The sequence below is a fragment of the Pleurodeles waltl genome, chromosome 3_1 (assembly GCF_031143425.1).
Source record: "Pleurodeles waltl isolate 20211129_DDA chromosome 3_1, aPleWal1.hap1.20221129, whole genome shotgun sequence".
Taxonomy (NCBI): domain Eukaryota; kingdom Metazoa; phylum Chordata; class Amphibia; order Caudata; family Salamandridae; genus Pleurodeles; species Pleurodeles waltl.
In genome coordinates this window covers 1,659,405,156-1,659,420,982 of record NC_090440.1, presented here as the reverse complement: position 1 = coordinate 1,659,420,982, position 15,827 = coordinate 1,659,405,156, and positions in this window count along the sequence as shown.

Below are 15,827 nucleotides of genomic sequence, written 5' to 3'. Positions count from 1 at the left end.
CTCAGCCAGCACCTAGGGAAACATACCAAACCTGCGCATTTTTGAAAACTAGAGACCAAGGGGAATCCAAGATGGGGTGACTTGTGGGGCTCTGACCAGGTTCTGTTACCCACAATCCTTTGCAAACCTCAAAATTTGGCTATAAAAACACGTTTTCCTCAACTTTCAGTGACAGAAAGTTCTGGAGTCTGAGAGGAGCCACAAATTTCCTTCCTCCCAGCGTTCCCCCAAGTCTCCCGATAAAAATGATACCTCACTTGTGTGGGTAGGCCTAGCGCCTGTGACAGGAAATGCCCCAAAACACAATGTGGACACATCACATTTTTGGAAAGAAAACAGAGGTGTTTTTTGCAAAGTGCCTACCTGTAGATTTTGGCCTCTAGCTCAGCCGGCACCTAGGGAAACCTACCAAACCTGTGCATTTTTTAAAACTACAGACCTCGGGGAATCCAATATGGGGTGACTTGTGGGGCTCTGACCAGGTTCTGTTACACAGAATCCTTTGCAAACCTCATCATTTGGCTAAAAAACAAGTTTTCCTCACATTTCGGCGACAGAAAGTTCTGGAATCTGAGAGGAGCCACAAATTTCCTTCCACCCAGCGTTCCCCCAAGTCTCCCGATAAAAATGATACCTCACTTGTGTGGGTAGGCCTAGCGCCCGTGACAGGAAACGCCCCAAAACACAACGTGGACACATCACATTTTTTTAAAGAAAACAGAGGTGTTTTTTGCAAAGTGCCTACCTGTAGATTTTGGCCTCAAGCTCAGCCGGCACCTAGGGAAACCCACCAAACCTGTGCATTTTTGAAAAACAGAGACCTAGGGGAATCCAAGATGGGGTGAGTCTGACCAGGTTCTGTTACCCACAATCATTTGCAAACCTCAAAATTTGGCTAAAAAAACACGTTTTCCTCAAATTTTGGTGACAGAAAGTTCTGGAATCTGAAAGGAGCCACAAATTTCCTTCCACCCAGCGTTCCCCCAAGTCTCCCGATAAAAATGATACCTCACTTGTGTGGGTAGGCCTAGCGCCCATGACAGGAAATGCCCCAAAACACAACATGGACACATCACATTTTTTGAAAGAAAACAGAGGTGTTTTTTACAAAGTGCTTACCTGTAGATTTGGCCTCTAGCTCAGCCGGCACCTAGGGAGACCTACCAAACCTGTGCTTTTTTGAAAACTAGAGACCTAGGGAAATCCAATATGGGGTGACTTGTGGGGCTCTGACCAGGTTCTGTTACCCAGAATCCTTTGCAAACCTCAACATTTGGCTAAAAAAAACAAGTTTTCCTCACATTTCGGTGACAGAAAGTTCTGGAATCTGAGAGGAGCCACAAATTTCCTTCCACCCAGCGTTCCCTCAAGTCTCCCTATAAAAATGATACCTCACTTGTGTGGGTAGGCCTAGCGCCCGTGACAGGAAACGCCCCAAAACACAACCTGGACACATCACATTTTTTGAAAGAAAACAGAGGTGTTTTTTGCAAAGTGCCTACCTGTAGATTTTGACCTCTAGCTCAGCCGGCACCTAGGGAAACCTACCAAACCTGCGCATTTTTGAAAACTAGAGACCTAGGGGAATCCAAGATGGGTGACTTGTGGGGCTCTGACCAGGTTATGTTACCCAGAATCCTTTGCAAACCTCAAAATTTGGCTAAAAAAACAAGTTTTCCTCACATTTCAGTGACAGAAAGTTCTGGAATCTGAGTGGAGCCCCAAATTTCCTTCCACCCAGCGTTCCCCCAAGTCTCACGATAAAAATGATACCTCACTTCTGGGGGTAGGCCTAGCGCCTGTGACAGGAAACGCCCCAAAACACAACGTGGACATATCGCATTTTTTTAAAGAAAACAGAGGTGTTTTTTGCAAAGTGCCTACCTGTAGGTTTTGGCCTCTAGCTCAGCCGGCACCTAGGGAAACCTACCAAACCTGCGCATTTTTGAAAACTAGAGACCTAGGGGAATCCAAGATGGGGTGAGTCTGACCAGGTTCTTTTACACAGAATCCTTTGCAAACCTCAAAATGTGGCTAAAAAAACATGTTTTCCTCACATTTCGGTGACAGAAAGTTTTGGAATATGAGAGGAGCCACAAATTTCCTTCCACCCAGCATTCCCCCAACTCTCCCGATAAAAATGACACCTCATTTTGGTGGGTAGGCCTAGCGCCCGTGACAGGAAATGCCCCAAAACACAACGTGGACACCACATTTTTTTAAAGAAAACAGAGGTGTTTTTTGCAAAGTGCCTACCTGTAGATTTTGGCCTCTAGCTCAGCCAGCACCTAGGGAAACATACCAAACCTGCGCATTTTTGAAAACTAGAGACCAAGGGGAATCCAAGATGGGGTGACTTGTGGGGCTCTGACCAGGTTCTGTTACCCACAATCCTTTGCAAACCTCAAAATTTGGCTATAAAAACACGTTTTCCTCAACTTTCAGTGACAGAAAGTTCTGGAGTCTGAGAGGAGCCACAAATTTCCTTCCTCCCAGCGTTCCCCCAAGTCTCCCGATAAAAATGATACCTCACTTGTGTGGGTAGGCCTAGCGCCTGTGACAGGAAATGCCCCAAAACACAATGTGGACACATCACATTTTTGGAAAGAAAACAGAGGTGTTTTTTGCAAAGTGCCTACCTGTAGATTTTGGCCTCTAGCTCAGCCGGCACCTAGGGAAACCTACCAAACCTGTGCATTTTTTAAAACTACAGACCTCGGGGAATCCAATATGGGGTGACTTGTGGGGCTCTGACCAGGTTCTGTTACACAGAATCCTTTGCAAACCTCAACATTTGGCTAAAAAAACAAGTTTTCCTCACATTTCGGCGACAGAAAGTTCTGGAATCTGAGAGGAGCCACAAATTTCCTTCCACCCAGCGTTCCCCCAAGTCTCCCGATAAAAATGATACCTCACTTGTGTGGGTAGGCCTAGCGCCCGTGACAGGAAACGCCCCAAAACACAACGTGGACACATCACATTTTTTTAAAGAAAACAGAGGTGTTTTTTGCAAAGTGCCTACCTGTAGATTTTGGCCTCAAGCTCAGCCGGCACCTAGGGAAACCCACCAAACCTGTGCATTTTTGAAAAACAGAGACCTAGGGGAATCCAAGATGGGGTGAGTCTGACCAGGTTCTGTTACCCACAATCATTTGCAAACCTCAAAATTTGGCTAAAAAAACACGTTTTCCTCAAATTTTGGTGACAGAAAGTTCTGGAATCTGAAAGGAGCCACAAATTTCCTTCCACCCAGCGTTCCCCCAAGTCTCCCGATAAAAATGATACCTCACTTGTGTGGGTAGGCCTAGCGCCCATGACAGGAAATGCCCCAAAACACAACATGGACACATCACATTTTTTGAAAGAAAACAGAGGTGTTTTTTTCAAAGTGCTTACCTGTAGATTTGGCCTCTAGCTCAGCCGGCACCTAGGGAGACCTACCAAACCTGTGCTTTTTTGAAAACTAGAGACCTAGGGAAATCCAATATGGGGTGACTTGTGGGGCTCTGACCAGGTTCTGTTACCCAGAATCCTTTGCAAACCTCAACATTTGGCTAAAAAAAACAAGTTTTCCTCACATTTCGGTGACAGAAAGTTCTGGAATCTGAGAGGAGCCACAAATTTCCTTCCACCCAGCGTTCCCTCAAGTCTCCCTATAAAAATGATACCTCACTTGTGTGGGTAGGCCTAGCGCCCGTGACAGGAAACGCCCCAAAACACAACCTGGACACATCAAATTTTTTGAAAGAAAACAGAGGTGTTTTTTGCAAAGTGCCTACCTGTAGATTTTGGCCTCTAGCTCAGCCGGCACCTAGGGAAACCTACCAAACCTGCGCATTTTTGAAAACTAGAGACCTAGGGGAATCCAAGATGGGTGACTTGTGGGGCTCTGACCAGGTTATGTTACCCAGAATCCTTTGCAAACCTCAAAATTTGGCTAAAAAAACAAGTTTTCCTCACATTTCAGTGACAGAAAGTTCTGGAATCTGAGTGGAGCCACAAATTTCCTTCCACCCAGCGTTCCCCCAAGTCTCACGATAAAAATGATTCCTCACTTCTGGGGGTAGGCCTAGCGCCTGTGACAGGAAACGCCCCAAAACACAACGTGGACATATCGCATTTTTTTAAAGAAAACAGAGGTGTTTTTTGCAAAGTGCCTACCTGTAGGTTTTGGCCTCTAGCTCAGCCGGCACCTAGGGAAACCTACCAAACCTGCGCATTTTTGAAAACTAGAGACCTAGGGGAATCCAAGATGGGTGACTTGTGGGGCTCTGACTAGGTTCTGTGACCCAGAATCCTTTGCAAACCTCAAAATGTGGCTAAAAAAACACATTTTCCTCACATTTCGGTGACCGAAAGTTCTGGAATCTGAGAGGAGCCACAAATTTCCTTCCACCCAGCGTTCCCCCAAGTCTCCCGATAAAAATGATACCTCACTTCTGGGGGTAGGCCTAGCGCCCGTGACAGGAAACGACCCAAAACACAACGTGGACATATCACATCTTTTGAAAGAAAACAGAGGTGTTTTTTGCAAAGTGCCTACCTGTAGATTTTGGCCTCTAGCTCAGCCGGCACCTAGGGAAACCTACCAAACCTGTGCATTTTTGAAAACTAGAGACCTAGGGGAATCCAATATGGGGTGACTTGTGGGGCTCTGACCAGGTTCTGTGACCCAGAATCCTTTGCAAACCTCAACATTTGGCTAAAAAAACAAGTTTTCCTCACATTTCGGTGACAGAAAGTTCTGGAATCTGAGAGGAGCTACAAATTTCCTTCCACCCAGCGTTCCCTCAAGTCTCCCGATAAAAATGATACCTTACTTTTTTGGGTAGGCCTAGCGCCCGTGACAGGAAACGCCCCAAAACACAACCTGGACACATCACATTTTTTTAAAGAAAACAGAGGTGTTTTTTGCAAAGTGCCTACCTGTAGATTTTGGCCTCTAGCTCAGCCGGCACCTAGGGAAACCTACCAAACCTGTGCATTTTTTAAAACTAGAGACCTAGGGGAATCCAAGATGGGGTGACTTGTGGGGCTCTGACCAGGTTCTTTTACCCAGAATCCTTTGCAAACCTCAAAATTTGGCTAAAAAAACAAGTTTCCTCACATTTCGGTAACAGAAAGTTCTGGAATCTGAGAGGAGCCACAAATTTCCTCCACCCAGCATTCCCCCAAGTCTCCCGATAAAAATGATACCTCACTTGTGTGGGTAGGCCTAGCGACCGTGACAGGAAACGCCCCAAAACACAACGTCGACATATCACATCTTTTGAAAGAAAACAGAGGTGTTTTTTGCAAAGTGCCTACCTGTAGATTTTGGCCGCTAGCTCAGCCGGCACCTAGGGAAACCTACCAAACCTGTGCATTTTTTAAAACTAGAGACCTAGAGGAATCCAAGATGGGGTGCATTGTGGGGCCCTGACCAGGTTCTGATACCCAGAATCCTTTGCAAACCTCAAAATTTGGCTAAAAAAACTAGTTTTCCTCACATTTCGGTGACAGAAAGTTCTGGAATCTGAGAGGAGCCACAAATTTCCTTCCACCCAGCGTTCCCCCAAGTCTCCCGATAAAAATGATACCTCACTTCTGTGGGTAGGCCTAGAGCCTGTGACAGGAAACGCCCCAAAACACAACGTGGACACATCACATTTTTTTAAAGAAAACAGAGGTGTTTTTTGCAAAGTGCCTACCTGTAGATTTTGGCCTCTAGCTCAGCCGGCACCTAGGGAAACCTACCAAACCTGTGCATTTTTGAAAACTAGAGACCTAGGGGAATCGAAGATGGGGTGACTTGTGGGGCTCTGCCCAGGTCCTGTTACCCAGAATCCTTTGCAAACCTCAAAATTTGGCTAAAAAAACTAGTTTTCCTCACATTTCGGTGACAGAAAGTTCTGGAATCTGAGAGGAGCCACAAATTTCCTTCCACCCAGCGTTCCCCCAAGTCTCCCGATAAAAATGATACCTCACTTCTGTGGGTAGGCCTAGAGCCCGTGACAGGAAACGCCCCAAAACACAACGTGGACACATCACATTTTTTTAAAGAAAACAGAGGTGTTTTTTGCAAAGTGCCTACCTGTAGATTTTGGCCTCTAGCTCAGCCGGCACCTAGGGAAACCTACCAAACCTGTGCATTTTTGAAAACTAGAGACCTAGGGGAATCGAAGATGGGGTGACTTGTGGGGCTTTGCCCAGGTCCTGTTACCCAGAATCCTTTGCAAACCTCAAAATTTGGCTAAAAAAACACGTTTTCCTCACATTTCGGTGACAGAAAGTTCTGGAATCTGAGAGGAGCCACAAATTTCCTTCCACCCAGCGTTCCCCCAAGTCTCCCGATAAAAATGATACCTCACTTGTGTGGGTAGGCATAGCGCCTGTGATAGGAAATGCCCCAAAACACAACATGGACACATAACATTTTTTGAAAGAAAACAGAGGTGTTTTTTGCAAAGTGCCAACCTGTAGATTTTGGCCTCTAGCTCAGCCGACACGTAGGGAAACCTACCAAACCTGTGCATTTCTTAAAACTAGAGACCTCGGGGAATCCAATATGGGGTGACTTGTGGGGCTCTGACCAGATTCTGTTACACAGAATCCTTTGCAAACCTCAAAATTTGGCTAAAAAAACTAGTTTTCCTCACATTTCGGTGACAGAAAGTTTTGGAATATGAGAGGAGCCACAAATTTCCTTCCACCCAGCGTTCCCCCAAGTCTCCCGATAAAAATGATACCTCACTTGTGTGGGTACGCCTAGCGCCCGTGACAGGAAATGCCCCAAAACACAACATGGACACCACATTTTTTTAAAGAAAACAGAGATGTTTTTTGCAAGGTGCCTACCTGTAGGTTTTTGCCTCTAGCTCAGCCGGCACCTAGGGAAACCTACCAAACCTGTGCATTTTTGAAAACTAGAGACCTAGGGGAATCCAATATGGGGTGACTTGTGGGGCTCTGACCAGGTTCTGTGACCCAGAATCCTTTGCAAACCTCAACATTTGGCTAAAAAAACAAGTTTTCCTCACATTTCGGTGACAGAAAGTTCTGGAATCTGAGAGGAGCCACAAATTTCCTTCCACCCAGCGTTCCCTCAAGACTCCCGATAAAAATTATACCTTACTTGTGTGGGTAGGCCTAGCGCCCGTGACAGGAAACGCCCCAAAACACAACGTGGACATATCACATCTTTTGAAAGAAAACAGAGGTGTTTTTTGCAAAGTGCCTACCTGTAGATTTTGGCCGCTAGCTCAGCCGGCACCTAGGGAAACCTACCAAACCTGTGCATTTTTTAAAACTAGAGACCTAGAGGAATCCAAGATGGGGTGCATTGTGGGGCCCTGACCAGGTTCTGTTACCCAGAATCCTTTGCAAACCTCAAAATTTGGCTAAAAAAACTAGTTTTCCTCACATTTCGGTGACAGAAAGTTCTGGAATCTGAGAGGAGCCTCAAATTTCCTTCCACCCAGTGTTCCCCCAAGTCTCCCGATAAAAATGATACCTCACTTCTGTGGGTAGGCCTAGAGCCCGTGACAGGAAACGCCCCAAAACACAACGTGGACATATCACATCTTTTGAAAGAAAACAGAGGTGTTTTTTGCAAAGTGCCTACCTGTAGATTTTGGCCTCTAGCTCAGCCGGCACCTAGGGAAACCTACCAAACCTGTGCATTTTTGAAAACTAGAGACCTAGGGGAATCCAATATGGGGTGACTTGTGGGGCTCTGACCAGGTTCTGTGACCCAGAATCCTTTGCAAACCTCAACATTTGGCTAAAAAAACAAGTTTTCCTCACATTTCGGTGACAGAAAGTTCTGGAATCTGAGAGGAGCTACAAATTTCCTTCCACCCAGCGTTCCCTCAAGTCTCCCGATAAAAATGATACCTTACTTTTTTGGGTAGGCCTAGCGCCCGTGACAGGAAACGCCCCAAAACACAACCTGGACACATCACATTTTTTAAAAGAAAACAGAGGTGTTTTTTGCAAAGTGCCTACCTGTAGATTTTGGCCTCTAGCTCAGCCGGCACCTAGGGAAACCTACCAAACCTGTGCATTTTTTAAAACTAGAGACCTAGGGGAATCCAAGATGGGGTGACTTGTGGGGCTCTGACCAGGTTCTTTTACCCAGAATCCTTTGCAAACCTCAAAATTTGGCTAAAAAAACAAGTTTCCTCACATTTCGGTAACAGAAAGTTCTGGAATCTGAGAGGAGCCACAAATTTCCTCCACCCAGCATTCCCCCAAGTCTCCCGATAAAAATGATACCTCACTTGTGTGGGTAGGCCTAGCGACCGTGACAGGAAACGCCCCAAAACACAACGTCGACATATCACATCTTTTGAAAGAAAACAGAGGTGTTTTTTGCAAAGTGCCTACCTGTAGATTTTGGCCGCTAGCTCAGCCGGCACCTAGGGAAACCTACCAAACCTGTGCATTTTTTAAAACTAGAGACCTAGAGGAATCCAAGATGGGGTGCATTGTGGGGCCCTGACCAGGTTCTGATACCCAGAATCCTTTGCAAACCTCAAAATTTGGCTAAAAAAACTAGTTTTCCTCACATTTCGGTGACAGAAAGTTCTGGAATCTGAGAGGAGCCACAAATTTCCTTCCACCCAGCGTTCCCCCAAGTCTCCCGATAAAAATGATACCTCACTTCTGTGGGTAGGCCTAGAGCCTGTGACAGGAAACGCCCCAAAACACAACGTGGACACATCACATTTTTTTAAAGAAAACAGAGGTGTTTTTTGCAAAGTGCCTACCTGTAGATTTTGGCCTCTAGCTCAGCCGGCACCTAGGGAAACCTACCAAACCTGTGCATTTTTGAAAACTAGAGACCTAGGGGAATCGAAGATGGGGTGACTTGTGGGGCTCTGCCCAGGTCCTGTTACCCAGAATCCTTTGCAAACCTCAAAATTTGGCTAAAAAAACTAGTTTTCCTCACATTTCGGTGACAAAAAGTTCTGGAATCTGAGAGGAGCCACAAATTTCCTTCCACCCAGCGTTCCCCCAAGTCTCCCGATAAAAATGATACCTCACTTCTGTGGGTAGGCCTAGAGCCCGTGACAGGAAACGCCCCAAAACACAACGTGGACACATCACATTTTTTTAAAGAAAACAGAGGTGTTTTTTGCAAAGTGCCTACCTGTAGATTTTGGCCTCTAGCTCAGCCGGCACCTAGGGAAACCTACCAAACCTGTGCATTTTTGAAAACTAGAGACCTAGGGGAATCGAAGATGGGGTGACTTGTGGGGCTTTGCCCAGGTCCTGTTACCCAGAATCCTTTGCAAACCTCAAAATTTGGCTAAAAAAACACGTTTTCCTCACATTTCGGTGACAGAAAGTTCTGGAATCTGAGAGGAGCCACAAATTTCCTTCCACCCAGCGTTCCCCCAAGTCTCCCGATAAAAATGATACCTCACTTCTGTGGGTAGGCCTAGCGCCCGTGACAGGAAACGCCCCAAAACACAACGTGGACACATCACATTTTTTGAAAGAAAACAGAGGTGTTTTTTGCAAAGTGCCTTCCTGTAGAATTTGGCCTCTAGCTCAGCCGGCACCTATGGAAACGTATCAAACATGTGCATTTTTGAAAACTAGAGACCTAGGGGAATCCAAGATGGGGTGACTTGTGGGGCTCTGACCAGGTTCTGTGACCCAGAATCCTTTGCAAACCTCAAAATGTGGCTAAAAAAAACACATTTTCCTCACATTTCGGTGACAGAAAGTTCTGGAATCTGAGAGGAGCCACAAATTTCCTTCCACCCAGCGTTCCCCCAAGTCTCCCGATAAAAATGATACCTCACTTGTGTGGGTAGGCATAGCGCCTGTGATAGGAAATGCCCCAAAACACAACATGGACACATAACATTTTTTGAAAGAAAACAGAGGTGTTTTTTGCAAAGTGCCAACCTGTAGATTTTGGCCTCTAGCTCAGCCGACACGTAGGGAAACCTACCAAACCTGTGCATTTCTTAAAACTAGAGACCTCGGGGAATCCAATATGGGGTGACTTGTGGGGCTCTGACCAAATTCTGTTACACAGAATCCTTTGCAAACCTCAAAATTTGGCTAAAAAAACTAGTTTTCCTCACATTTCGGTGACAGAAAGTTTTGGAATATGAGAGGAGCCACAAATTTCCTTCCACCCAGCGTTCCCCCAAGTCTCCCGATAAAAATGATACCTCACTTGTGTGGGTACGCCTAGCGCCCGTGACAGGAAATGCCCCAAAACACAACATGGACACCACATTTTTTTAAAGAAAACAGAGATGTTTTTTGCAAGGTGCCTACCTGTAGGTTTTTGCCTCTAGCTCAGCCGGCACCTAGGGAAACCTACCAAACCTGTGCATTTTTGAAAACTAGAGACCTAGGGGAATCCAATATGGGGTGACTTGTGGGGCTCTGACCAGGTTCTGTGACCCAGAATCCTTTGCAAACCTCAACATTTGGCTAAAAAAACAAGTTTTCCTCACATTTCGGTGACAGAAAGTTCTGGAATCTGAGAGGAGCCACAAATTTCCTTCCACCCAGCGTTCCCTCAAGACTCCCGATAAAAATTATACCTTACTTGTGTGGGTAGGCCTAGCGCCCGTGACAGGAAACGCCCCAAAACACAACGTGGACATATCACATCTTTTGAAAGAAAACAGAGGTGTTTTTTGCAAAGTGCCTACCTGTAGATTTTGGCCGCTAGCTCAGCCGGCACCTAGGGAAACCTACCAAACCTGTGCATTTTTTAAAACTAGAGACCTAGAGGAATCCAAGATGGGGTGCATTGTGGGGCCCTGACCAGGTTCTGTTACCCAGAATCCTTTGCAAACCTCAAAATTTGGCTAAAAAAACTAGTTTTCCTCACATTTCGGTGACAGAAAGTTCTGGAATCTGAGAGGAGCCTCAAATTTCCTTCCACCCAGTGTTCCCCCAAGTCTCCCGATAAAAATGATACCTCACTTCTGTGGGTAGGCCTAGAGCCCGTGACAGGAAACGCCCCAAAACGCAACGTGGACACATCACATTTTTTTAAAGAAAACAGAGGTGTTTTTTGCAAAGTGCCTACCTGTAGATTTTGGCCTCTAGCTCAGCCGGCACCTAGGGAAACCTACCAAACCTGTGCATTTTTGAAAACTAGAGACCTAGGGGAATCCAAGATGGGGTGACTTGTGGGGCTCTGACCAGGTTCTGTGACCCAGAATCCTTTGCAAACCTCAAAATGTGGCTAAAAAAACACATTTTCCTCACATTTCGGTGACCGAAAGTTCTGGAATCTGAGAGGAGACACAAATTTCCTTCCACCCAGCGTTCCCCCAAGTCTCCCGATAAAAATGATACCTCCCTTCTGGGGGTAGTCCTAGCGCCCGTGACAGGAAACGCCCCAAAACACAACGTGGACATATCACATTTTTTGAAAGAAAACAGAGGTGTTTTTTGCAAAGTGCCTACATGTAGATTTTGGCCTCTAGCTCAGCCGGCACATAGGGAAACGTACCAAACCTGTGCATTTTTGAAAACTAGAGACCTAGGGGAATCCAAGATGGGGTGACTTGTGGGGCTCTGACCAGGTTCTGTGACCCAGAATCCTTTGCAAACCTCAAAATGTGGCTAAAAAAACACATATTCCTCACATTTCGGTGACCGAAAGTTCTGGAATCTGAGATGAGCCACAAATTTCCTTCCACCCAGCGTTCCCCCAAGTCTCCCGATAAAAATGATACCTCACTTCTGGGGGTAGGCCCAGCGCCTGTGACAGGAAACGCCCCAAAACACAACGTGGACATATCACATTTTTTGAAAGAAAACAGAGGTGTTTTTTGCAAAGTGCCTACCTGTAGATTTTGGCCTCTAGCTCAGCCGGCACATAGGAAAACGTACCAAACCTGTGCATTTTTGAAAACTAGAGACCTAGGGGAATCCAAGATGGGGTGACTTGTGGGGCTCTGACCAGGTTCTGTGACCCAGAATCCTTTGCAAACCTCAAAATGTGGCTAAAAAAACACATATTCCTCACATTTCGGTGACCGAAAGTTCTGGAATCTGAGATGAGCCACAAATTTCCTTCCACCCAGCGTTCCCCCAAGTCTCCCGATAAAAATGATACCTCACTTGTGTGGGTAGGCCTAGCGCCCGTGACAGGAAACGCCCCAAAACACAACGTGGACACATCACATTTTTTTAAAGAAAACAGAGGTGTTTTTTGCAAAGTGCCTACATGTAGATTTTGGCCTCTAGCTCAGCCGGCACCTAGGGAAACGTACCAAACCTGTGCATTTTTGAAAACTAGAGACCTAGGGGAATCCAAGATGGGGTGACTTGTGGGGCTCTGACTAGGTTCTGTGACCCAGAATCCTTTGCAAACCTCAAAATGTGGCTAAAAAAACACATTTTCCTCACATTTCGGTGACCGAAAGTTCTGGAATCTGAGAGGAGCCACAAATTTCCTTCCACCCAGCGTTCCCCCAAGTCTCCCGATAAAAATGATACCTCACTTCTGGGGGTAGGCCTAGCGCCCGTGACACGGAAACGCCCCAAAACACAACGTGGACATATCACATCTTTTGAAAGAAAACAGAGGTGTTTTTTGCAAAGTGCCTACCTGTAGATTTTGGCCGCTAGCTCAGCCGGCACCTAGGGAAACCTACCAAACCTGTGCATTTTTTAAAACTAGAGACCTAGAGGAATCCAAGATGGGGTGCATTGTGGGGCCCTGACCAGGTTCTGTTACCCAGAATCCTTTGCAAACCTCAAAATTTGGCTAAAAAATCTAGTTTTCCTCACATTTCGGTGACAGAAAGTTCTGGAATCTGAGAGGAGCCACAAATTTCCTTCCACCCAGCGTTTCCCCAAGTCTCCCGATAAAAATGATACCTCACTTCTGTGGGTAGGCCTAGAGCCCGTGACAGGAAACGCCCCAAAACACAACGTGGACACATCACATTTTTTTAAAGAAAACAGAGGTGTTTTTTGCAAAGTGCCTACCTGTAGATTTTGGCCTCTAGCTCAGCCGGCACCTAGGAAAACCTACCAAACCTGTGCATTTTTGAAAACTAGAGACCTAGGGGAATCCAAGATGGGGTGACTTGTGGGGCTCTGACCAGGTTCTGTGACCCAGAATCCTTTGCAAATATCAAAATGTGGCTAAAAAAACACATTTTCCTCACATTTCGGTGACCGAAAGTTCTGGAATCTGAGAGGAGCCACAAATTTCCTTACACCCAGCGTTCCCCCAAGTCTCCCGATAAAAATGATACCTCACTTCTGGGGGTAGGCCTAGCGCCCGTGACACGGAAACGCCCCAAAACACAACGTGGACATATCACATCTTTTGAAAGAAAACAGAGGTGTTTTTTGCAAAGTGCCTACCTGTAGATTTTGGCCGCTAGCTCAGCCGGCACCTAGGGAAACCTACCAAACCTGTGCATTTTTTAAAACTAGAGACCTAGAGGAATCCAAGATGGGGTGCATTGTGGGGCCCTGACCAGGTTCTGTTACCCAGAATCCTTTGCAAACCTCAAAATTTGGCTAAAAAAACTAGTTTTCCTCACATTTCGGTGACATAAAGTTCTGGAATCTGAGAGGAGCCACAAATTTCCTTCCACCCAGCGTTCCCCCAAGTCTCCCGATAAAAATGATACCTCACTTCTGTGGGTAGGCCTAGAGCCTGTGACAGGAAACGCCCCAAAACACAACGTGGACACATCACATTTTTTTAAAGAAAACAGAGGTGTTTTTTGCAAAGTGCCTACAAGTAGATTTTGGCCTCTAGCTCAGCCGGCACCTAGGGAAACCTACCAAACCTGTGCATTTTTGAAAACTAGAGACCTAGGGGAATCGAAGATGGGGTGACTTGTGGGGCTCTGCCCAGGTCCTGTTACCCAGAATCCTTTGCAAACCTCAAAATTTGGCTAAAAAAATTAGTTTTCCTCACATTTCGGTGACAGAAAGTTCTGGAATCTGAGAGGAGCCACAAATTTCCTTCCACCCAGCGTTCCCCCAAGTCTCCCGATAAAAATGATACCTCACTTCTGTGGGTAGGCCTAGAGCCCGTGACAGGAAACGCCCCAAAACACAACGTGGACACATCACATTTTTTTAAAGAAAACAGAGGTGTTTTTTGCAAAGTGCCTACCTGTAGATTTTGGCCTCTAGCTCAGCCGGCACCTAGGGAAACCTACCAAACCTGTGCATTTTTGAAAACTAGAGACCTAGGGGAATCGAAGATGGGGTGACTTGTGGGGCTCTGCCCAGGTCCTGTTACCCAGAATCCTTTGCAAACCTCAAAATTTGGCTAAAAAAACACGTTTTCCTCACATTTCGGTGACAGAAAGTTCTGGAATCTGAGAGGAGCCACAAATTTCCTTCCACCCAGCGTTCCCCCAAGTCTCCCGATAAAAATGATACCTCACTTCTGTGGGTAGGCCTAGCGCCCGTGACAGGAAACGCCCCAAAACACAACGTGGACACATCACATTTTTTGAAAGAAAACAGAGGTGTTTTTTGCAAAGTGCCTTCCTGTAGAATTTGGCCTCTAGCTCAGCCGGCACCTATGGAAACGTATCAAACATGTGCATTTTTGAAAACTAGAGACCTAGGGGAATCCAAGATGGGGTGACTTGTGGGGCTCTGACCAGGTTCTGTGACCCAGAATCCTTTGCAAACCTCAAAATGTGGCTAAAAAAAACACATTTTCCTCACATTTCGGTGACAGAAAGTTCTGGAATCTGAGAGGAGCCACAAATTTCCTTCCACCCAGCGTTCCCCCAAGTCTCCCGATAAAAATGATACCTCACTTGTGTGGGTAGGCATAGCGCCTGTGATAGGAAATGCCCCAAAACACAACATGGACACATAACATTTTTTGAAAGAAAACAGAGGTGTTTTTTGCAAAGTGCCAACCTGTAGATTTTGGCCTCTAGCTCAGCCGACACGTAGGGAAACCTACCAAACCTGTGCATTTCTTAAAACTAGAGACCTCGGGGAATCCAATATGGGGTGACTTGAGGGGCTCTGACCAGATTCTGTTACCCAGAATCCTTTGCAAACCTCAAAATTTGGCTAAAAAAACAAGTTTTCCTCACATTTCGGTGACAGAAAGTTCTGGAATCTGAGAGGAGCTTCAAATTTCCTTCCACCCAGCGTTCCCCCAAGTCTCCCGATAAAAATGATACCTCACTTCTGTGCGTAGGCCTAGCGCCCGTGACAGGAAACGCCCCAAAACACAACGTGGACACATAACATTTTTTTAAAGAAAACAGAGGTGTTTTTTGCAAAGTGCCTACCTGTAGATTTTGGCCTCAAGCTCAGCCGGCACCTAGGGAAACCTACCAAACCTGTGCATTTTTGAAAACTAGAGACCTAGGGGAATCCAAGATGGGGTGACTCTGACCAGGTTCTGTTACACAGAATCCTTTGCAAACCTCAAAATTTGGCTAAAAAAACTATTTTTCTCACATTTCGGTGACAGAAAGTTTTGGAATATGAGAGGAGCCACAAATTTCCTTCCACCCAGCGTTCCCCAAAGTCTCCCGATAAAAATAATACCTCACTTGTGTGGGTACGCCTAGCGCCCGTGACAGGAAATGCCCCAAAACACAACATGGACACCACATTTTTTTAAAGAAAACAGAGATGTTTTTTGCAAGGTGCCTACCTGTAGGTTTTTGCCTCTAGCTCAGCCGGCACCTAGGGAAGCCTACCAAACCTGTGCATTTTTGAAAACTAGAGACCTAGGGGAATCCAATATGGGGTGACTTGTGGGGCTCTGACCAGGTTCTGTGACCCAGAATCCTTTGCAAACCTCAACATTTGGCTAAAAAAACAAGTTTTCCTCACATTTCGGTGAC